Source organism: Pelodiscus sinensis, chromosome 11, assembly GCF_049634645.1.
Source record: "Pelodiscus sinensis isolate JC-2024 chromosome 11, ASM4963464v1, whole genome shotgun sequence".
NCBI classification, from domain to species: domain Eukaryota; kingdom Metazoa; phylum Chordata; order Testudines; family Trionychidae; genus Pelodiscus; species Pelodiscus sinensis.
Window position 1 is genome coordinate 45491919 of NC_134721.1, and position 22132 is coordinate 45514050.

General features: G+C 64.4%; 1 long non-coding RNA gene across 4 annotated transcripts; it reads right to left on the bottom strand.

The window, feature by feature from the left end:
* Positions 1-1181: 1181 nt before the first annotated feature.
* On the bottom strand, positions 1182-8111 carry LOC102458805 (uncharacterized). 4 transcript variants are annotated; one of them, XR_012906553.1, is made up of 4 exons: positions 7742-8106; positions 4697-4769; positions 3242-3309; positions 1182-2814 (listed from the first exon to the last, which is right to left on the bottom strand). It is a non-coding gene; the product is annotated as an uncharacterized LOC102458805 (long non-coding RNA). The 4 variants fall into 4 exon arrangements; XR_012906552.1 differs by having other exon boundaries at positions 1184-2814; positions 4697-4954; positions 7855-8111; XR_012906550.1 differs by having other exon boundaries at positions 1184-2814; positions 4697-4954; positions 7742-8111.
* Positions 8112-22132: the final 14021 nt, after the last annotated feature.

Below are 22132 nucleotides of genomic sequence, written 5' to 3' on the forward strand. Positions count from 1 at the left end.
TGAGCTGAGTCCAGCCTGGCTCTCTTCGGGCAAAACGTGAGCCCCGCGAGACGGGAGAGCCAGGCAGAGGTGGCCTGGCCCCGATGGCCCTCTCCCTGACTGCAGGAAAGGACGCAGACATCCCCGGTGTCTGGCCAGCAGGCTAAGCACCCGTGGAGCGGCCTGGCAGTTTCACTTGTGCACGAGGAACACAGTGAAGCAAAGAAGTCCTCTTCCTTGGAGGAGCCGTTCTGTGGAGCCGTTCTGCTGCCCAGGAGGGCCGGGGCGGGGGATGCTCCGTCTGTTTGGGGTAGTCAGAGCCTGTACTGGCAAGTAAATGAATGGGGAACTCCTATAAAAACTGGGGTTGGTTATGAAACCAACTAAATAACATTGCAGAAAAACGGTGCGGCCAGCTAGGGAGCGGACGGGTCTGGCTGGCTCCTCCACATCCACGCAAGGCAAGGCCTGCCTCCCCTCGGTACCCGTCAGGGCAGAAGGAAGCATGTGACAAGGGGCGAACACGCGTGGTTGAGTTTCAACATATCAGTGTTAGTGAGCAGGGCAAAGCCACTCGCCCTCACCAGCCCGCCACACGGGAAGCGTCCTGCCCGCCTCTCGCAGCCTATTGCACGGCAGAGCCTGGGCCGGCAGGACGCGCTGCTCCGGCGCAGCCGCGGGCCTTTCCCGATCACAGTGTCCTCCGTGGTCCTCGCAGGCGTAAGCCTTGGCAGCAAGAGGGCAGCTGCGATCTGCCCGGGGCCTCGCCCCTTTCCCAGACTTACCTCATCCCTGGCTCCCCCTAGGCACGGCACCTCCGGCCCCCCAGGGCTGGGCTTGCCGGGGGAGGGGCGCACCAGCCGGGGGCAGGGTGTGGGCCAGCCTTGTCACCACTGCCTGGGTGCCACGGGAGCCCCCCGACCCTGCGTCCCGTCCACAGCCAGATGTGACTCCACCAGCCAGCAGAGTGACCGTGGGTTTCTTGCTTCTCCAGGATACAGCCCAGTGGAGGTTTGATGGAGGCATCGGATGGGCCGACAGCCCTAGTTCCCTTTGGGGGGGGGGTTCCCAGGCCCCTGAACCCCCATACTGGTTTTTTGTCTCCTTCCTCCATGCTTCCCCACACTGCCACTGCCCAGCTCCCAGCCCTGCCCCCAGCCAGGGGCCGTCCCCCCTCCCTCCCTTTGTCTCCCCCTGGAAGAGCCTTGTTACTTGCCCAGGCTGGGATTGGGCGTCTGGGCCAATCCACACGTGGGTGAGTCAGTGGGAATCGCAGCCCAGCCAGGTGGGGACCCCGGGGTACAGAGCAGACAGCCCCCCACTGTGTCACAAGCAGATCAGACAGCTGCTCCCTGGACGCCCATGAGCAGCAGCCAGGCAATGGGCAGACGGCTCGGCTCCAGCCCAAAGGGAAAGGAAACGAGAGGGAAGGATGCTCGCGCCACGGCTCCTGGGCAGCACTGCTCTGCTCTGGGGCGCCGGGGCTCAGCAGGCCAGAGCTGGCCTCTGTGTGCCAGAGGGGGCTATTGCAAATGAGCACCCAACAGAGCGTCTCGGGCTACACACCATCCTCAGCCACAGTCCCTGGGCCAGGAGAGCCAGGCTGCAGGAGGCGTGGGACACGGGGGTGAGTAGATCTGCAGGGTGACGCACTGGGGACTGTTCACTCTGGTTTGTGTTCCCGGTTTGCTTTGTGGTGTGTGTGATTCTAGTGTCCTGTGCGGTTCTGCAGTGATTGTGTGTGCGTGCCTCAGTTTCCCCGGGCCCTGCAGCTCTGTCTGCATGAGGAGGGGGAGGCTGGGTGTGACTCACTGGGGAAGTATGTTCAGTCTCTCAGGCCCCAGGACCAGGTGACAGCAGATAACACCTTGGGCCTAGGAATCTGAACAAAGCGGGGGAGGGGCTGCCTAGAAGGCTGGAACCAGTTGCTGGGGGGGTGAGTTAGTTTTCGGTTGCTTTAGGAAGGGGGGAGTCCAGCTGGTGGGGGGGGGGGCAGGCAGGGGCCCAGAGCCCTGGTTCTGCCCCCCCTTCCCAAGCTAGGCTGACTGCTCCTGGTTCCAGTGACAAAAAGTCTGCGCTGCGCCGTGTCCCTGTGACCCAATAACCCTTCTGCTCTACCTACCGCCTGAGAGTCCCGCCTGGCAGCGGTGGGGTACAGGACCCGGGGACTCCCGCACACCCCGTGACAGCAGCCAAAGCACCAGGCAATGCCAGTGGAGGCGGGCCGGCCTGCCAGTTCTGTGCCCGGCCCCGGGCACTATGCGTCCTGGCGGGGCCGGGCTCCGCCGTGTGACTCAGTGGTTCAGATGCCGGGCGTGGCAGTGGCCCGGGTCAGTGGAGTGAGGCGAGGCCAATGAACTGCAGAGCGCATGGTGTGTGCGGCCAGTGGCTGGCCGCCACGGCGCTCTCAGGGCGGCTGTACTACGGGGGCTGACCGGCTCTCCGCGAGAAAGGAGCCGCTTTTGCCACACTGGGGAGGTTTTATGGACTTTTAAAAAAATCTTCCAGGTTCTTTTCAACCAATTTCTTTCCTGGATCTGACTTTCTTGTCACCTGGAAAGTCTCTACGAAAGACAGTGGAAACGCGACACTTTATTCACTTCTTTGGAATTTTCCCCCGCAAATGCTTCCCAATGTCCAGCCATCTCCGCAAGACAGAAGCCTTCATCCTGGTGGGTCTCGGAGTAGTAGACACCCACGCTATCTGCCGGCCAGGGTGCAGCCACCTCTGGGGTGGCACGTCCCAGCGCTCTGCCCCTCACTGTGGCATTCAGCGAAGAACTGCATCGGCAGCTGACGCTCCGGCAGGGCCGCAGCGGACCGAGACGATCTGTGCTGCAATCGGAGCAGGACACCGAGCTAGTGAGGTTGCCTCTGAGTCTTTTACTGACCGTGAGGGGGCGGAGCGTTGGGCGGGGCCATTTCTCCACAGAGAAGAGCGCCCCCTACTGAATCGCCAATTGCGCCTCCCCCAGCTGGCTTTCCCATGGAGTGGCCCCTTGAGGCAAGGCCAGATACGACCGAGCTGCGCAGGGAGGACAACCTGGAAAACACTCCGACCCGACGCAGGAACTCGCCCGGCTGCTCCCCCTGCGCTAGCATGTTCAGCTACTGCAGAAAGAGGCAGTGGGGCTGGAGCGAGGCTGGGGACATGAAAGGCCCGGCAGAGGGAGAGATTAAAGAGCCCAGGCTGGGAGGAGAGATGAGAGAGGAATATGAAATGATCAAGGAGCTAAGGACAGGCCGCGTCGCTCCTGTTTACCTTTCCCCGGCACATCAGGACGTCCCCAGCAGGCGGCCGTTTGTGCCTTTCCGAAGGAGAGGGACGTGCTGCAGAGAATACCAATGAGAGCTCGCATCAAGCGCGGGCCACGTTTCACGAGCAGCGTGGCCCAGGGCTCGGGGGCCTGGCTGAGGAACTGGAGCCACCCACAGGGGCGTGGCGCCCGAGGCGGCGACGGAGGAAGACGACGGATCTTGCCAGCCGTAAAATGCCGCCTTTTCCCCCACTGGCCTTCCCCTGGCACGGCTGCGGCTGGGATGCGGGGAGGACGGGCGTGGCCTGGCATTGCTGTCCTGGGGCTCGGGGCCCAGCTCGCCAGCTGTGCTGCAGTGGCTCTGCCGGGAGAGCCGTGGGCCTGCAGCGCCCAGCAGAGCCGCCACCCCAGAGCCCTGCGGAGAACTGCCCCCAGGGAGCTGCCCTCGGCTGGCCCTACTCACTGTGTGGCCCCAGGCAGCTGTCCCGGCCAGCGGTGAACTGGGCTTCTGATCGCCCCCCCGTCGGCCCAGCTCCAGCAGTGACCCCAAGCCCTGCGCACTGCCCACACCACTAGGCCAGACTGCTTAGGCTGGGCCTGCAGCATCTCAGCCCCCAGCAGGGAGCCAACATGGTCATATTTAAAACTGCACACTGAGCAGGAGTGAAACTGCCCCCGCCCGCCTCTTCCCGCTGAGGCCCCATCCCTGCCCCACCGCGCTCCCAAGCCCTGCCTCGCTGCCCCCCCCACACACACCTGGGCCGGGAGGGAATCACCTGGGGAGCCCGGGCTGGGAGCTGTAGTGGCCCAGCCCAGGTGGGGGCAGCTCCCCTGCCCCTGGCAGGCACCTCCCCTGCCCCTGCAGTAACGGCTCTGGGGGTGCAGTCAGATCAGGCCCCCCTTGACCGGACTTTCTGGCGAGTCGCCCTGAGCCCGTCACTGGCCTGGGTTCCGGGGGCCAGGGGCCTTCCCAGGCCGGTCCTGAGCCTGCGGGCTCCGGGCGCTGGGCGAGACACTGCCCGGGCTGGCTGCAGCTCCGTTCGCGAGACCGCAGGACGTGCTAGCGTGGCCCCATGCCAACGGGGGTGCTCTGAGCAGCGCCAGCCCACGAGTCTGCCGGGGACAGCCACGGAGTAACCCGAGCCCCGGGAACTACCCCCGCGTCTCCGTGTGGGCCTTACGCGGCGCCCAGGACTGGGGCTGAGCCGCTGGGCGTGGTCACTGCAGCTCTCCTCACACCTCCAGAAGGTAGGGCAGTTGTACAGATGGGGAAACCGAGGCACAGAGTGACTGACAAGGAAGCCTGTGGCAGGGACTGGAACACTCATGCCCTGAGTCTCAGACCGGCTTTCCTGTCCCACGGCTGTTTTCCCGAGGGGCTCGTCCCTCGTCCGTGGCTTAGGCCCTGATGCACGGGAGCCCCCGCAAAAGTCCCGGTTTGTTTTGTGTTAAATCCTTACCATTGTGACGTGGGAAGCGTTTGTTTTCCCAGGCCTCTTCTGGGTGCTGCTCAGCTCTGGACCTCCAGGACACCTTGCAGCAGGAAGTCCCACAGGTTAACCGGGTCACATGGGAAAGCCCTTTGCAGTGGTCAGATGACATTTCATTGGCACATTTGTTCTTGCGTTAGGAGGCAGGCCGGAGAGCTGGTCCGGACCCACCGTCACTGGGCTGGCCGTTGTTCTGCACGTCTCCTTACTGCCGCGCCTCCCAGGCCTCTGATTGGGGGCCAATTTGTGTCACTCAACCCCCCAATAAGGTGAGTGCAAATAAAGTGTGTGACACAAAGGGGCTTCCGGAGAGACGCGGCTGGACAGAGAGATGCTCAACAGCCCCTGAAAGCCTTCATACCTTAGAGGAATCCCCGCCCTGCCCCCGCCACACGCACGCACGCTTGGCGTGGAATTCCCAGCGCTGCGTTATTCCCGTGCGCTCAGCACACGGGCTCTGGCTCTTTCAGGCGGCTGGCTCGTGAGCGCGAGAGGGTTGGCGCTTTGCATTCTGAACCCGGGGGGTGGTGTCTGACCCGCATGGTTTGTCTCCGGTGGGGCTTGCTGCAAATCGTCCCCCTCCCTCCCCCCGCCGTGGTTCACAGCCACTGCCTCCTGGCCCCATTCTCACGGGAGATTACGGGTCCCTGGCCTCTTTACCAAGGACTTGGGGGGGACGTTCCCGTGTCTCCCTCCTCGGCCGATGGCTCCGCAGGCCTTGTTTTCCCCACGTTTGGCTCCTCAGCCCCGGCCCTCGGTGTGTGCAGAGCCATGGTGCTCAGGCCCCGGGGATCAGTTCGGGGGTGAGCCGAGCCCCCCGGAAGGGCAGAAAGGGGCAGGACTGCGCTCCACCTGCCCTGACTCTGCGGCCCAGCGCAGGCTACAGCAGCCTCGGGGTGGCTCTAATCCGCACGGGCTGCTGTCGCTGCACTAGCCAGGAATGGCCAGGGGACAGCAGCTCTCACCAGCCTTCCTGCCGCAGGCCCCAGCCCGCACCATGAAGTGCTGCGAGGCGCTGCTATCCAGCCGTCACGCTGGCCACATGCTCACAGGCCTGGGGGGGGCCAAGCCTAGTGGTTAGAGCAGGCGTGGTAGTGTGAGGAAGTGGGGAGTCCTGGGGGCTCAAAGAGGGGGGCGCTCGGTGCCCAGATGTTACTGGTGAAATGTGACAGTGGTGGGGAGTTTGTTGTTCTGTATGGTTCCCTGGTCACCCCGGCCCTGCTCACAAGGGGCTGCAGAGGGGAGACCCCACGACCGGCCCAGCGGGTCCCAGCCAGGGGAGAATTGGACGGAGAGGGGGGCGGAGAAGAGGGGCCCAGGTGACCCTCTTACCTGGGGAGAGACAATGGACAGGGGAGGGGCTGTGGCTGGGGGTATTGGAGGCTCTGTTGGGAGACGGGGGCTGTTTCTGGGGGGACAGGGCAGGGCAGGCAGGACTCAGCCGGCTGCGGGGAGACTGACGTGGGGCCGGGGGCCCAGCCGACTGGCCTGAGGGATCCTTGGCTGTTCAAAGCTCAATAGACCCGTCTGCTGGGCGCTGGCTGAGTAGCTCTGGGCTGGGGAACAGGGGGCGCTATCCCCTCTGGGAGGGGAGGTCCCGGGGTCCAGAGGGAGGGGACCCCGAGGGGCTCACAGCAAGGGCAGGCTGCTGGAGGCCCTGAGAGGCACCGTCCCGGAAGCAGAGGGGCGGACCCCCCAGGGGAGAGTGGGCCCCCAGGAGAGGGTCGCCGCACTGGAGAGGGGGGTCCCTGAGGAAGGGCTGTCTCCCTGCTGCTGGAGAGGAGGGGGATCCCCGAGAAGGGGCCGTCGCACTGGAGAGGGGTCCTTCCCTGGGCCAAACGTGGGCACGACCTGTGAGCCGTGACAGATAGCGAGGCTGGAGCGGAGCGTGGGGGCTGGAGCGGAGCGTGGGGGCTGGAGGGGAGCGTGGGGCCGGAGGAGCGTGGGGGCTGGAGGAGCGTGGGGCTGGAGGAGCATGGGGGCTGGAGCGGAGGGTGGGGCTGGAGGGGCGTGGGGCTGGAGGAGCGTGGGGGCTGGAGCGGAGGGTGGGGCTGGAGGAGCGTGGGGGCTGGAGCGGAGGGTGGGGCTGGAGGAGCGTGGGGCTGGAGCGGAGTGTGGGGCTGGAGGAGCGTGGGGGCTGGAGGAGCGTGGGGCCAGAGGAGCGTGGGGCTGGAGCGGAGGGTGGGGCTGGAGCGGAGTGTGGGGCTGGAGGAGCGTGGGGCCAGAGGAGCGTGGGGCTGGAGGAGCGTGGGGCTGGAGCGGAGTGTGGGGCCGGAGGAGCGTGGGGCTGAGGTCGGGAGCCGGAGCAGGGTTACCTCGTGCTGCGAGGCGAGGGCAGGGCCGGGAGCCAGGCAGGAGATAGCGCAGCCCTGGGCAGAGGGTCTGAGCAGCTGGACTCTGGCTCCGGGCCTGCCCCGGGGGCGGGTTCCCCAGGCTGTGGCCGGCAGAGGCCGTGGGGCTCTCTGCCCCTCAGAGGGCCGGGGAAGGGGGGTGCAGACCAGGGCCTCACACTGCACATGTGGGAGCTGCTGGGCACAGATCTGCCCCCTCCCTCCTCGCCGTGGTAGTGAGTCTAGGGCCTGGCTCACTCGCTGCCCCTCGCCCTGCCCCAGGCTCCCGGGCCGACCGCACACGCCTGTGGCCCCGCTGGCCTCGTGCCAGAGCTCTGACATGCCCATGCGTCCTGGCAGGAGCCTGCCATCCCCCGGGCAGGTCTGGCCTGGGAACTGGGGTCTGCCCCGGGAACTGGGGTCTGCCCCGCCCGGGCTAGGGGAAGCGTGAGGGCCAGAGGGGGCATTGGCCGGGGCAGCCAGCGCTGGGACAGATCCAGCTTGACACCAAGCCCTGCACTGGCCGGGCGTCTCGCATCGGACCTGCCTCTGGAAGTGCAGCTGCATCTGCCTGAGCGCGTCTCCCAGCCTGGGGGGCCAGGGAGAGGCGGGAGCTTGCGAATCGCATGGGGGAGCCAGGTGGGACGTCTCTGCCCGGCCTCACTCAGGGTGCGGGATCAGTTACCTGCTGCTAGTCGAGGCTCAAGTGAACTCCTGCCCGCCAAGCCAAAAATCATTAACCGGCTCCACTCCTGCGCTCAGCCTCCCTGCCAGTCAAACGCTTTGCACAGAAAATACCTTTGCAGGCTCCGGGCCATGCTCCCCCGCCCGGCCTTCCGCTGGGTGTTATTACAGCTGCAGAGGAAGTGACGACGCCTCGCTGGCTCCCGAGGTGGCTGCAGAGTGTGTCAACTTGCAAAACGTACGCGCCAACCGCCTGGCTTATGGCGCACGAGGCTTCGCGAGAGCCGGCGTGGAAGGGGCCGGGCGGCCGGGTGACTCGCCCTCGGCTAACGTTGGCTGCAGCCTCAACTTACCACCGTAATATCGATCCATCCCCACTCCCATCTATCTATCCATCTATCTATCCCCACCCCCTCTATCCATCTATCTATCCTCACCCCCCCTCTATCTATCTATCTATCTATCTATCTATCCTCACACACCCCATCTATCTATCTATCTATCTATCCATCCTCACACACCCCCTCTATCTATCTATCTATCTATCTATCTATCCTCACACACCCCATCTATCTATCTATCTATCTATCTATCTATCTATCTATCTATCTATCTATCTATCTATCCTCACACACCCCATCTATCTATCTATCTATCTATCTATCTATCTATCTATCCTCACACACCCCATCTATCTATCTATCTATCTATCTATCTATCTATCTATCCATCCTCACACACCCCCTCTATCTATCTATCTATCTATCTATCTATCTATCTATCTATCTATCTATCCTCACACACCCCCTCTATCTATCTATCTATCTATCTATCTATCTATCTATCTATCTATCCTCACCCCCCCAACTCTCCCTCTTTTCCCTGGGTGCCCAGAGGCCGTGGGGCTAGACATGGCAGACGAGTCTCTGTGCACAGAGGAGGGCAGGGTGGGCTAGAGCAGCCCCTTTCAGAGCCAGAGAGCGGGAGACAGGAAGACTCAATCTCCCCGTCATGACCAAGCCCACTCACACTGGCTGTTGCAGAGCCTGGACCTTGAAGTTGGAGTTGCTGAGCCCTGGCTGTGACGGCGCGTTGGGGGTTCCCCGTCTCCTGCACCCCGAAATGGCACAAACAGACTGTACCAGCCAGTGGAATTGAGGGTGGTTTATTGCTCCTCCAGCCCAGCGCAGCACAGATGTAATCTGGTTACAGGAACTGGGCTAGGATGCCTCAGGCCCCCTTGAGATGGGGGAGACTGGGCCCCTAAAACTCCAGCTCCTCTCCCTAGGCTGTCTCATCCATCCTCCCAGACAGCCACCAACCAACTAACTCACTTCCAGCCCTGCCCCCCAGCCAAGGCAGCATCCACCTTCCTTTGTTCCTCTCTATGGGGGGTGTCTGGCCACTGGTTTGCATAGTGACTCATCCTGTTTTGCTGGGTCGTGGTACCCACGGCAGCCAGTGGGGGTTCCCCCAGAGCCAGCAGCATAGAAACCAGCCAGGTACCCCCACTACGTCACACTGGCCTAGCGCTGTAACCATAAGGCTATGCTTCCTCTCCTGTCTGCTCTCTCCCTCTCCTCCCCCGGGCGGGGGGGAGGGGAGGGGGCGGAGGCTGTTTGTGGATGGGGGCCATGCTGTTGCAGTCCCTAGGCCCCAAGCCAGATGCGACCACCTCTAGGGACCGAATGGCAGCTCCGCTCTGCTGGCATCCCCCTCTTCCATCCCCAGCAGCCCCTCCAGTTCTTCCAGCCTGGCCTCGTGCACGGAGCAAACACCCCCCATGCTGCTCACTGGCCTGTTCCCACCCCCGCTCTAGGCAACTCCCCTCTGCCGCGAGGGCTGCCCATCTGGGGGGCAGCGGGGGTCCGTGGCACACAGCATGCCCTGGCTGCGTGGGGCGCCCCCTCTCTTTGCTGGGGCCCCTGGTTGTCTCCTGTCTCATCGGGGCAGAGGCTGTGTCTGTGCAGCTCCTAGTGCGAGGAGGCGACCGCTGCTAACCCCCCTCCCTCTGCACTCGCACCCCTGGGATTTCAGAGCCAAGAGCAGACGCGGGCTCCGGGCTGGCTGCACCCTCAGCCAGGGCAGGTGGGAGTCAGAGGCCAACTGAAGGTCTCCCTGCTCCTGGGCATCCCCGGAGAACAGCCCCCTTCCCTGCCAGGGCGGCTGCAGGGCCCTGGGGCAGAACTAACTCTCCAGGCTCCCTGCCCCACACACTGAGAGCGGCCGGTTAGGAGCACGGCTGGGGGGGCACCTGTCCGTGGACTGGTGGGGGTGGGCGGGGCGGGGGCAGAGCCTGGTTCACTGGGGCAGGCAGGGAGCTGTGGCAGGGCCCAGCTCTGGCCATTAGGCTGTGCTGCCTCAGGGTGATGGCCTGGTAGCTGCGCAGGAGGTGTCGGCCACTGCAGGCTGAGGTGCGTGTGCGCCGGGCCTGGGGAGTTGGCCCTTGGGTGCCCCTGGAGTCAGCGGGTCAAGCTGCCACAGTCCCATTGGGAATTGAGGTCTGAGGTGCCCTGGGGAATGAGGCTGGGAGATGGGGCTGGGGCGTGGCCACCTGTCGCCAGGCCAGTGTCCAGCTGCTCCTGGAGGGGCCTTCCAAAGAACTGTTCCCTGCCCCCCCCAAGCTGGTGCGCCCAAAGGGCACCGGGGAATGTCTGTGTTGCTGGGGGGCTGGGCCGGCTGCTGGTGTCCCTGCTCGTGAGCCTGGCCCCAGCTCGCACCTTCCCACGAGGCTGCTTCTGGCTCCTGCTCCAAGCAAAAGGCTGGGGGCCTGGCAGCTCTGTGCTGCGGGAGGACTTGAGTATCTGGACCCCCCCGTGTCAGCCCCAGCCTCCTTCCGGCTGGGCGGGGGTTCGGGGGGTAGTAAGGGGCAGGAGGTGAATGCTTCTCCCCCGCTGCAGCATCAGCCTGGCTCTGCCCTGAGCTGGGAACGTTCCCCCTGCTGCCAGACCCTTGGCGTGGGACCCACCTGGCAGATAGGCGCAGGCTCAGCCAGGCTCGCGCTCTGGCGCTCAATGCCGGTGGGAGGCCTCCTGCCCTGCCATGGGACAGCGGCGCCCATCGCAGGCGGGGCCTGGTCTCCATCCCCCGCTCACAGAGCTCCCCCCACTGGCTTTGGGCAGGTGCCAGTGGGGAGAATGGGGTGGGTTGGGGGCCGTGCTCTGCCCCTCCTGCTAGGTGGGTAGCAAGCTCGCCCTGTGCATTACCCCCCCCCCCCCGCCGGCGCTGCTCCACTGCCCGCGCTCAGGGGTAAACATGGGCTCTGGCGCCCCCCCCCCCGCACTGTGTGGGGCTGCTGAGCCAGCAGCGCGAAGCCTGTGAAATTCCCCCACCCCCTTCATCCCTGCAGGGGGCTAATGCAGGAGCCGAAGTTAATGTGCTATTTCAATATTCGCTGAGTGTTAATTATCTCGCTGCCGCTGCTCATCACAGAAGCCTCCCGCTAATGGGCTTAGCCCGCCCGGCTGCATTCCACCCAAGGTGACCCGCCAGGGCAGCTCTGGGGCACAGTACCAGAGGCCTGGCTGTTCTGTTTTGCCAGCGGAGGGAGAAACTGAGGCAATTCAGGCTGGAGGGGAGGGATGCCACGGAGAGGCAGGGAACTGATCTTCTCTGTGCCCCTCTAGTGGCCACACCCTGTAGAGCGTTCTCCTCGGGTCCTTTGCACGGGGTTTGCCCCACTTCCACCGTGGGAGCAGTCCAGGGGTGGGCACACCTGCCCCTCCCCCGGCATGGTGGCAGACAGCCCCGCCCCTGCCCTGCTCCTGGGGGTGCTGACTCCGCGCCAGACGAGGGCATGCGCCAGCCCCAGGAGTGGTCCTAAGGCCTCCTGCAAGCAGCCTAAGAGGATCTGGGCTCCCCGTGGCTTGCAGGAATTTCCTTCAGTGTCCTGCTGGGCGGGGAAGGCTCTGTCCCCGGCTGCCTCTCCTGCCGGCCCGCCCTGGCTGTATTTCCCCGGCACGATGCCGGCGTGTGACTGGGCCTTGAGCCCCTCGGGGTGGGGCAGCGGGAGGGTGGCACCAGCAGGGCAGCGAGGGGGCGTTCGCAGGGCTGCAGCCGCCAGCAGAGCTAGTCTGCGTTAACCCCGCTGGGTCCCGGCCCTGCCGGCTGTCTGGTGGCGCGCACGCTGGCAGGGGCCCCGGTGAGGACTGACCCCGACGGACAGGGAACGAGACTCAAACGCAGGGGAGACGTGCTGCACCCCAGCAGAGGCAGGCTGTGCTTTTGTGGGGCTCTGGCCAGAGCCAATGGGGGCCCCCCAACCCTTCTGCCTGCCGTGCCCCGCCCCCCCATGGTGCTCCTGCAGGAAGCCAGGGACTCCACCTGCCTGGCACACCTGCCAAGGAGAGGGGTAGGGCAGGGCTTGCCACACTCCGCCTGCCCACCCAGTGCTGTCCTGGCCCCAAGGGCCTGTCTGTCCTGGCCCTGCAAGGGGGCGCAGGCATGGGCTGCTGGTCATTTATTCAGGGCAGAGCAGAGGTGGGCTCTGGAGGGGAGTGTGTCCTAGTGGTCACAGACCCGTCTGTGTCTCTCCCCCTCCCCCCCAGTGTCTGCTGCTCCCTCCCCTGCCCTGCAGCTCTGCCCCCTCACCTGCTGTGACCCCCCCTCCCATTCCAGCCCAGTCTCTGTCCGGCACCAGCTTTTGCCCAGCCCTGCTCCTTCATGCTGGCCCTTTAAGAGAGCAGGATCCAGCCCCTGTAACGAGCTGCCTCCAGTTGGTCCCTAGGGTACCAGTGGGCAGCTCCCCTGGGCCAGAGACCCCATGTGCCCCTCCCTCACTCCGCCACCCCCAGGGCACCGGATCCAGCAGCCCCACGGAGCAGCCTCCCTCTGGCACAGGGTGAACCCCCTTCCCTGCCTCCATCTACAGGCCAGGATGTGGGGCCGGCCAGCCCCTGTTCCCGTCCCAACTCGGGGTGGGGGCAAGCGCTCCCCTGGGCCTCCGTCCCTTCTAGCCCCTCCTCCTTGGCCCAAGGTCCCTTCATTACCCCAGGCTGGCTCGGCCAGCCCCTGGGGCTCCGGGCAAGTGGCTTGAGGCCACCAGCTCCGAGCCTCCGTGTTCTCTTTGGTTCCTCCTGCTTGTGTATGGGGGTGGGGGAGCTTTCCCTCTGAGGGAACTCTGGGGTGGCTGTATCTGGGCTCCAGACCAGACTGGAGACTGCCCAACCTACGCCTAGAGACAAGCTCCTGAAGTGGGGCTGTAGGAGACTCCTGGGAGCAGTGCGGGGCCCATGACACACCACTCGGTGGGATACGGTTGCTGTGGCAGTTCTCCTGGAGGCAGCTGGCTGAAGGTGGAGGTTCCTACTGCCCAGTGCGGAGCGGTGCCACCGCGAACACCAGCCGCCTTCTTCTATGGGGTGATGGCCGCGCTGCCCCACGCCCTGAGGCGGGACGCCGCCCCTCGGCATCCGGCACGTGCTGGCCTTGGAAATCAGCCTAGCAGCGGGCAGTGCTCCCGCCCAGGGCCTGCGGGGCAGGAAAACGCCGTCAGCCCTCGCCCAGCCAATGGCTGAACTTTCCTGCCACCGCCCCGAAGGGACAGAAGCAAAAGCCCCTAAGGAAACGCCTCTCTCATGGGCTTCCCGGCCCCGTCACAGGCGAGTGGCCGGGGCATGGGGATCCGCCAGAGCCCGAGGACTGGGGCTCCTCTCCCCCAGGCTGGCTGTGAAGACCCCACGGCGGGTGCTGTCAGTGCTCAGTGGGAGGGGGCCTGGCTCGAGCAGGGTGCGGGCTCCGGGCCTGGCTGCAGCGGGCTCGGGGCCAAAAGGCCCCTGGGGCTTGGAGAACACGCGACTCTTATCAGTTTAATGTTTAATCCAAGAACAAGTCTCAACCCAGCCATGGCTCAGAGCAAAGGATAAAACCTGGGCTAGACAGCCAGGCCCACCGGGCAGCTTCCTCCCCCTGGAGAGGGGCCGCGTGTCTCGGCCAAGCCCATGTCCCTGCCCCATGGTCCTTACCCGGCTGCCTCTTTCTACCCTGCTTGTCCCAAGATCGTCTGACTCCAGCCACCCCCCCGCTACCACTTCCTGCTGCCCTCCCCCTCCCGGCTGTCACCCGGCCCATCCCTGCCCGGCTCCTCCTCCGTTCCCCACAGCGCCAGGTCTGCATCCCTGCCAGCTGGTCAGCTCCCACCTGAGCCCCTCGGGGGCAGGGGCTGCGGCAGGGGAGGGGGCGCAGGTGGTGGGTGGAGCAGGGAGCCGGATACTGTCCAGCATCTTTAACTAACACCTCACAGCGCTGGCCCCATGGTGCCCTCTGGGGAATGCCAAAGGGCATGAGCACCCCCACCCCACAACTGCTCAGGGATGGGGAGTGAGCCACTGCAGCAGCCTGCCCGCCCCATATGGAAGGAAACCGCTTCTAGCCAGGGGGAGCAGCTGCACCCCTCCCCCTCGATCCAGCCCCCTGCTTGGGAAGCAGGAACCGTGGCAATCCTGGGGTGCTGGCTGGGCTGCTCTGGCAGTCTTGGCCTGTCTGGGATCCTGCGGCTGATCCCCTTGTCCTTGCGGCGCTCCAGGGCACGGCCGCGCTCGGCCCTGCGTGAGAGCAGGCGGCTGTTCTGCGCGGCAACCTCTGCTCCAGTGGCGCTGGAACCAGCGAGCGAGAGGGAGCGGCTTGCCCGGGAGAGACGCCAGCCCTGGGCCCGGCCGAGATGCTCCCAGGGCGTGGTTACTGGCTTGGGCCACCCCCCTCCCCATATCCCACAAAGGAACCTGTTCTGCGGATGCATGGGAGGCGCGGGGCTTGCCGGCTCTTGCTGCTTTGGCGGCTGCTCTGTGTGCCTTGGCAGCGGTGCCCTGCTAGCCCGGCAGCTGGCTCTGGCATGAAGAGCCGGGGAAGCGTTTAAAGGGCTCCGGCGCTGGGCGGAGAGCGGGGGTAGGCCGTGGCGGGAGCGGGAATCCAGACGCCCCACGAGCAGTCAGTTAAAGCTGCCAAGCGGGGCCAGAGCAGCCATGGAGGCAGGACGGGCTCGCCGCTGCGGGGTACGGCACCGCCCCGGAGGCCACGGGCTCCCTGTCCAGGGAGTAAAACTGGCAGGGAACGGAGGGAGTCGGGAAAACCTGTGACCCCCGGAGCCCTGATGGCCGACCCCAAGGTCCTGCTCTCACTGGCGCTACAGAGGGCGCAGGAACGGCTCTGGCAAAGAGAAGGCGTCACCCGTGTGACGTTCCAGCCACCCCACTGGGCAGCTGCCCCTCAGTCCAGGAGGAGGGGTCGGCGTCCGGTCCCCATCCCTCCGTCCTGCGGCTGGCGTCTCCTGGCTCCTTGGACTCCCGCCCGGTGCCACACCTCCCCGCCCGGGCACACACGGCACCTGCCGCCCCCTGCTGGGGGCACAATCTAAAGGGGAGGAGGGGGTCTGCCCCATGGGCTGCCTGCCCGGTGACCGCCCCCCCCTCCCGCCTGCACCCAGCCGCAGGCCGCTGGACTCTCCTGCCCCACATTCTCTGTGGGGGAGGGGCTGGCTCTGTTTGCCCCGGTGCCTCTGGCCCAGCCCGTTTGGCAGCGGGGGGCAGGGAGCCTGGTTCTCTGTGCTGTGCAGCAGTGCCCAGGGAGGGGGCGCTCTGGCCTGGGGGGGGTCGGCACGGCCAGGCGGGCTTGGGCAGCCGGTCCTGCCCCTCCCCTGCTCTGGGAAGAAGGTGCGAGAACGTGCCACGTGGCAGGCGTGTGGTCACAGACGTGGCGTGAAGCGTGGCTGGAGGCTGCAGCTACTGCCGAGGGGCTGCCACGGGAGAGCCCCGCTGGCCTGCGCGAGAGCCGGGCGTGTCCTGAGCTCCACACACCAGCATCGGCCCTCTTGGGATCGTGGCTCTGCCCAGGTGGCCTGGGCGTGGGCCCCGGCGTGGCCCCCGGGCAGGGGCGATGTTGCTGACTGGCACCGGGCCCTTTGTGGCCCCCTACTGGAGGCCCCACGACCCCACCACAGGCAAGGAGCAGAGAGGGTGGGTCCAGGCCAGAGCAGAAGGGCCTGCTGCTGATTAGAGGGTTAATTGGTAACATGCCCGGTTAACGAGCTCCGTGCCCTTCTCTCCCTGAGCCAGCGCTGGCCGACTGTGACCCCCGCGGGCTGAGACTGAGCTGCAGGAAACACTTGCAACTCGCGGGGTGGCCCCTCGGGCTGGCGTCCTGGGGAGGGTGGCACGCCCGTGGCGGGAAGGCTTCGGAGCAGGTCGGACGTAGCTCTCGGGGTGGCTGAGCTGGCTCCGGCTCCGTGCGGCGGCTGGACGGACCTCCCGAGGCCCCCCGCCCTGTGTTTCCAGGGTTCGCTGACCCCTCGGGAACCGGCCTCGCGTTCCTCTCCGAGCCGAACACGACGGCTGGTTTGAGGCAGAGTCTCCGTTCGCCGGCCCCCGGTCCGTCCTGTCCGTCTCCGAGCTTGCTGGGTCTCCGTTCGCCGGCCCCCGGTCCGTCCTGTCCGTCTCCGAGCTTGCTGGGTGAGGCGCCAGGCGCTGAGTGTGGGAGCAGGGCTGTGCCGCAGGAGGGTGTTACTGTCTGCGTTGTCTTGCCTCAGTGCCCCGCTCACGAACCCGCCCCCATGCTAGGCGCTGCTCAGACACTTCTGACGGACAGGCACAGCCACGTGGCCGCCCTCCCATGCCCCATGTGCAGCGGGGAGGCGTAGGGCTGGCCAGGCTGGCTAAGCCCCAGCCCGTAGCCTGCTCGGACGGTGCTCGGTGCCCGGTACTTCAGAGCACAGTACCTAGAGGTGGGTAATTTTCCATCAGGTGAGCGATTGGTTCAAGCCCCGATGCAGGAGGTTTGCCCTCCCTTTGACACAGCACTGGCCATTCTAACTCTGGATGTGCTTGGGAGCCCTGGACATGCCCGACTCCTCCCTTCCACATTGCTACGTTCTTCGCCTCCAGGTCTTCCTGTGGCAGTGAGTTCCGCAGTCCTATTGCACGGTGTGATACGGTAAATTCTCACCGTTCCATTGCGCCGGCTGTCCCCATGTACCTGCGCTAGATGGGGAGAGGACAGACACCCCCCCCCCGCAAGGTCACTGCCTCAGGCAGCTGCCACCGTTGGAAGACATGCTCTGGGGGGGTTTCTGAGCATGAGACAGGAGTTAACCAGCCCTCTGGGTTTGAACTCGTGCAGGCAAACAGTGATTCACGGTGCAGAAGGGAGCCCAGGTGAGCAAGGCTGTAATAGACACCCGTCCTCTGTGAACCTGGCACCGAGAGTTCCCGTCTCACGCTGACCAGTGGCTGCACTTGTTCTGCAGTTACTCCCAGTCCAGCGCTGTGCGTATTACTAGGCCTGGGCCCTCGAGGGCAGGGTTTCTGGCTGTGTCTTCTCCCCTAGCTGTGGATGGGGATCCAGTGCTATGGAGCAAGCTCTCTCGTGCGTCTCCGCTTCGGGGGGCTAGCGAAAGCCTCCACCTTTTGGATCATGTTATTGCTGGAAACGTTGGCTTTGGGTTTTTTACATAACTTTCTGGCTCTGAGCTGCAGAGAAGAGCTGGAAGGCATGTCCCTCGTGTCTCTGGAACCAGAACAGAAATCCAAAGACGCCTAGATGCCCCTTCTGACCCACGATTGAGAGGCCACGGTTAGTGTCTTTACAAGGCCACGGTTGGGGGTGGTCCGACTCGGGATTTCTGAACACTTGGGGTTGGCTTCCTAATCTTGCAACAACTCCCCAGAGCATATTCGCAGTCGTGCCAAATGATTGCAGGGGGGTTCGTTGTCACGTATCCACGTCTACCCGGTAGCGCTCTGCAGAGCAAACGCGCCTCATTTCTCTAGGCGCGTTCTGCCTACCTGCCTCTTTCTACGTTGTTTGTGCAGGTCGGGGGGGGAGCAACATTTGCCGATAACAGTTCAACTCTCCCAAGCCAGTCCATGAGACAGGCCTTACTGACCCACTCGGATACCTTTTCTCCCTACGGGATACCGACTCTTAGTGCTAGCTCCTACAGGCCATCACGGCCCCCACTAGACAAGCACGACTCAGAAGAAGGCCCTTGTGCCGAGCGAACGCCTTCTCTATTTTTGAGCCCCATGGACGTCCTCAGCTCTGCTAGCTAGCGTGCTTTCTCCTCCGCCGAGGCCCACTCGCTCCCCCCTGCCTAATTTGGCTGCTGGGGCTGGCGGGGATCCGCTGCAGAGCACTTGTGATTTCGGAGGTGTGTAGCCGCAATGAAGGGGGGGGGTCTCAGCCCCACACCCCCCGCAGCTTTGCTCTTCCAGCATCCCACTCTGGTTCCTGGCCTGTGATCACATGCCTGTCAACTTGGAATTAGGTTTGCTTTTCAAGGGATAAAAATACAATCTCTCCCCAGCTAAACTGACTGGCTGCAAATCTGCATTTCCCATCAAGCTGGAAGCTAACCCGAACTGAACGGAGCGGCGGGGGGGGGGGGGGGGCGGCCCACCTGGAATTTGGACTCGTATCTCCAAGCGCCTCTGGCCCCCTGCTCCCTGGACACACGCGCAGAGACGCACTGCACGGTAATGAAAGATAACGGCCTCGCGCATCGCCATGGCAACCGTGCAGTAGTGGTGATAATGAAAACCAGATCTGGGATTACGGGCCCCCGCTCTCCGTCCCGCCACAGGCAACTTGACAGACTGGCTGGAGTGCTCCCCCGCCAACGCGCACGCAGAGGAGCGAGGAAGCCGGGCCTGGCCGCTTGGCAGGGTTAGAATCTGCACCTGCCCGCGATGGTCTGCCCCTCCGCAGTGCAGCCAGGCCTGGCCTGGGAGACCCCTGGGGGGCCCTGCCCGGCCTAGGACTCTGAGCTTCCCCTGGCCAGGCCTGGCCCTCGGTGCGTCCCGGTGGACACAGGCTGAGCCAGGCCTTTCCACCTGCCGACAGTAGAGCCCTCCCATGTGTAGGGTTGCCAGGTGTCCAGTGTTCACCCAGACAGTCTGGTATTTTCACCTCCTGTCCAGTAAAAAAAATTTCAGAAAATACCGGACACCTAAGATGTCCAGTGTATTCTGATCTTTTTTTCTCCCTCTTCCTCCCCCCTCCCCTCCCGGCCAGGAGGCAAAAATGCCAGGCACCTAGCAACCCTACAAACACTCAGCACCCAACCTTCCCTGGCCCCCAACCCCTGCAGCCCCCCAACCCCAGACCCCATGTTTACCTGGTTCCACAAGGCTGCCAGCACAAAATGGCTGCTGGCAAAAAGACCAAGGGGAAGCAATGACTCCCCTGGGTCTTAGTGCTCAACCACTCCCCTGTTCCTATCCCTGCACTCACTCTTAAAGGGGACATGCTGTCTTATTTTAATTTTTTTTTCTTTTTTTTGCTTAAGTCTTGGAGTCTTTCCCCACCCCAGTAACTTTGGGGTCCCCCCCCCCTTTATTCAACAGAATTTTTTCCTGGTGTGTGTGTGTGTGTGTGTGTGTGTGTGTGTGGTTTTTTTTTTTTTTTTTTTTTTTTTTTTTTTTTGGCAGGGAGCGGAGGCGGGGGTTTGGTATTTTTGTTTCAACCATCTGGCAACCCTACCCATGTGCATCAAGCTCAGCCTGGCATGGAGGGAAACCTCCAGTGTCTCTGAAACGCCTTGCCATTGGGATCAACCACTGGCTCCCCACACAGTCCCGCGTGGCTCCCAAGGCCTGCCTCTTTCACCCCCCACTGGCTGAGGCCTGACATCACCCCCCACGCCGGGGGGCCTGGACCTGGGAGCGGCTGGTCTTGCCGGCTTGTTCCCACTGCTAGCCCCGCCCGCCCAGGCACTCTGAAGGCAGACAGACACTGCAGCCCCGGGGGCCTTGACAGGAGCCAGGGAAAGGCCCCTCAGTGGGATGCCCCAGGCAGCGCCTCCCTGGGGGTGCTGAGTGGGCTGTGACCCTGGGCAAGGGGCCAGGCTCCTAGAAGGGAGGAACAGCCACGCTGGGTCAGACCAACGGTCCAGCTAACCCAGCCTCCTCCCAGCCATGGCCGGTGCCAGGGGCTTTGGAGGGAATGAACGGAGCTGGGCCATTTCTGCCCAGTCCACCCTCTGGCCTCTGGCACCAGGCCCTGGCGGTCTGAGGGTTAGGGGCTCCCCGAGAGTGGGGGCCTCTGCCCCTGGTGTCCAATGGCCATCGATGCACCTCCCCTCCAGGAGTGTGTCTGACCCCTGTCGTGGTTCTGGCCTTCACGCGTTGCAGGGCTGGCGGCGGCGCCCGAAGCCTCCCCAGCGTTTGTACGCCAGCTGCCAAATGGCGTCCTGGGGGGACCCCAGCTCCTGTGCCGAATGTGAAGTGGGAGACACCCCTTCTTCCTGTGCGTTCTCCCCACCGGCTTGCGGGCAGCCCCCTCCCCAGTCGTCCCTGTCGAGCAGCCGCGGGCGGTCTAAGGTGTCCTCCCCCCCCCCATTCGAACGTGTCTCTCTGGGATGGGGAAGCCGCAGCCACACGGGGCGTTCCCAGCGGGGGCGGTTCGCAGATTGCAACAGGCGTTCGGGCACTCGGTGCCTTATTGACTGTCCCGGGCTCATGCTGCCCACCAGTCGGCGGGAGGGCTGGTACACGGATGCTCTCAGAGGATGCGACGCCATGCCCGCGCTCTGGAGTGGGAGCAGCCTCTGTGCTCTGTGGGCGGCCGGCTAACGTCTTCCAGGTCACATTGCTGGGCAACAGTGACACTCGTCCCCCGGCACTGCCGCCCACCTGTGGGAGAGCCCTTGAGGCTCTGCAGGCGGCTTTGGACTGGCCAGCCTGAGCAGTTCAGCCTCCCCTGCATGCCCTATTGCCAGAGCCCTGGGGACTCTCTTGTCCGGCTCCGGGCCCAGGGCAGACCCCTCAGGGGTCCCGCTATTTGCCACTGTCCATGGTGAAAACTGGTGGGTAAGTGAACGTAGGGTAAATTCACCTCTGGCAGCACTGTGCAAACAGCACTACGCCGGAGTGCAAGGGTGGTGGTTGCCCTGTTCGTGGGCACCCCGGGCCTTGGACCAGGGGCCTCCAGAGCCAAAACCCGCAAGCTGGTGCAGCTGTTGCTAGAGCTCTCCGGCTGTAGCACGAACAGTCTGCTGGCCAATGGGCATCGGGCACTGAGGGGCCCTGCAGCACAGGTCAGCTCAGGCTGTGGGATTCAGGCGTCCATGGCCTGACTCTATAGCGCTGTTGCCTACGCTTGACGCATGAGCTGAGGGTGGGACAAAGGAGGTTTCAACCCACCTTCTCTCCTCCCCTGTCTGAGCCTGGCGGGGTCCTGGCCTCCCGCCCCCGGGAATCGCAGCAGCCCTGGAGCAGCTCTCCTTTACGAGCAGCCCCAAGGTAACACCCGGGGGGGCTGTCGGAAGCTGGGACTAGCCAGGGAGCCCTGCATCTGGCCCTCCATGTGGAAGGGGGCCTGAGGCTCAGCTGCTGTGCCTTGCGCACTGAGGCGGCGAGAAGGAAGTGCTCTTGGGCAAGGGGGGGCCTGTCTGCAAACAGCTCTCCCCTCAAACCGGCCCAGCCCGCTGCCCCAAGCTCCCGCCTGGCAGGATGTTGAGCCGCGCTGAGGAGCAAGGACACTCGCAGCTTGCGGTGTCCGACTTAAGGGTAATAGTCTCTACCGCCGGGGTGCTGAAGGAAACGTCAGTCAGCAGGGGGTTGTGTCTGGCTGGGGGGCCGCTGGGGCAGGCAGGAGCTGTTACCCCGCCATGTTTAGGCCTCCGTGCCCTGCCAGGTGCATTGTGTGGCTTTGTCTGATGGTTTTCCAGTGAAAACCTCCCTGGCTCTGAGCAGTCAGAAGCAAGGGAAGTAGAAAAGGGCCATTACAAGCGGCACCAGGCACAGACTCGCTCTGCCCTGAATAAAGACAAAAGCCTTTCCCCGTCTTGCCCGGAGCCGGGACAGCCTCTGCCCCTCTCACGGAGGAGACGTGCGAAGCAGCGGCCAGTCCAGGGGCGCACCTGGCACGCAGCTCCGGCAAGCGCTGGCTGGGCCGTGGCAGGTGCCAGCCGGGAGCGATGGAAAGAGCCGGCAGGGCCCTGGGTTGCAGCAGGCCGGCGCCTGTAAGACACGTGGAGTCCTCTCGCTGCCGGTTCCCTCCCCGTGATGTTGTCCCGTTTGCTCAGCAAGAGACAAGGGAGCCCCTCCTCTCTGGGCGAGGAAAGGGAATTGTTGGGAGCGCGAGCCCGGCCTGGGCTAGGAGCTTGCTTGGTGGGGTAAGCGCCTGGCTCTGCCGCTCTCCCGCCGTCCTTTGTTCAATAAACCCACCTTGGTTGGCGGAGAGGCTCTCCCGGGCGCGGTCTGACTTCCCAGGCTTGGCAGAGGCCTGCGGGCTGCCTGCACCACAGGCAGGGGGCGGTTTATCTCCAGCGCCCGAGGCAAAGGGGAGCTCGGCGAGGGGGAACAGGCGCAAGGCTGGCGGAGTTCGCTGTTCTACCAGGAACAAGCGCCTGGTCTCTCCACGCTGCCTTCGCTCCCGTTCTCTAACCCCCCGTGCGAGGCAT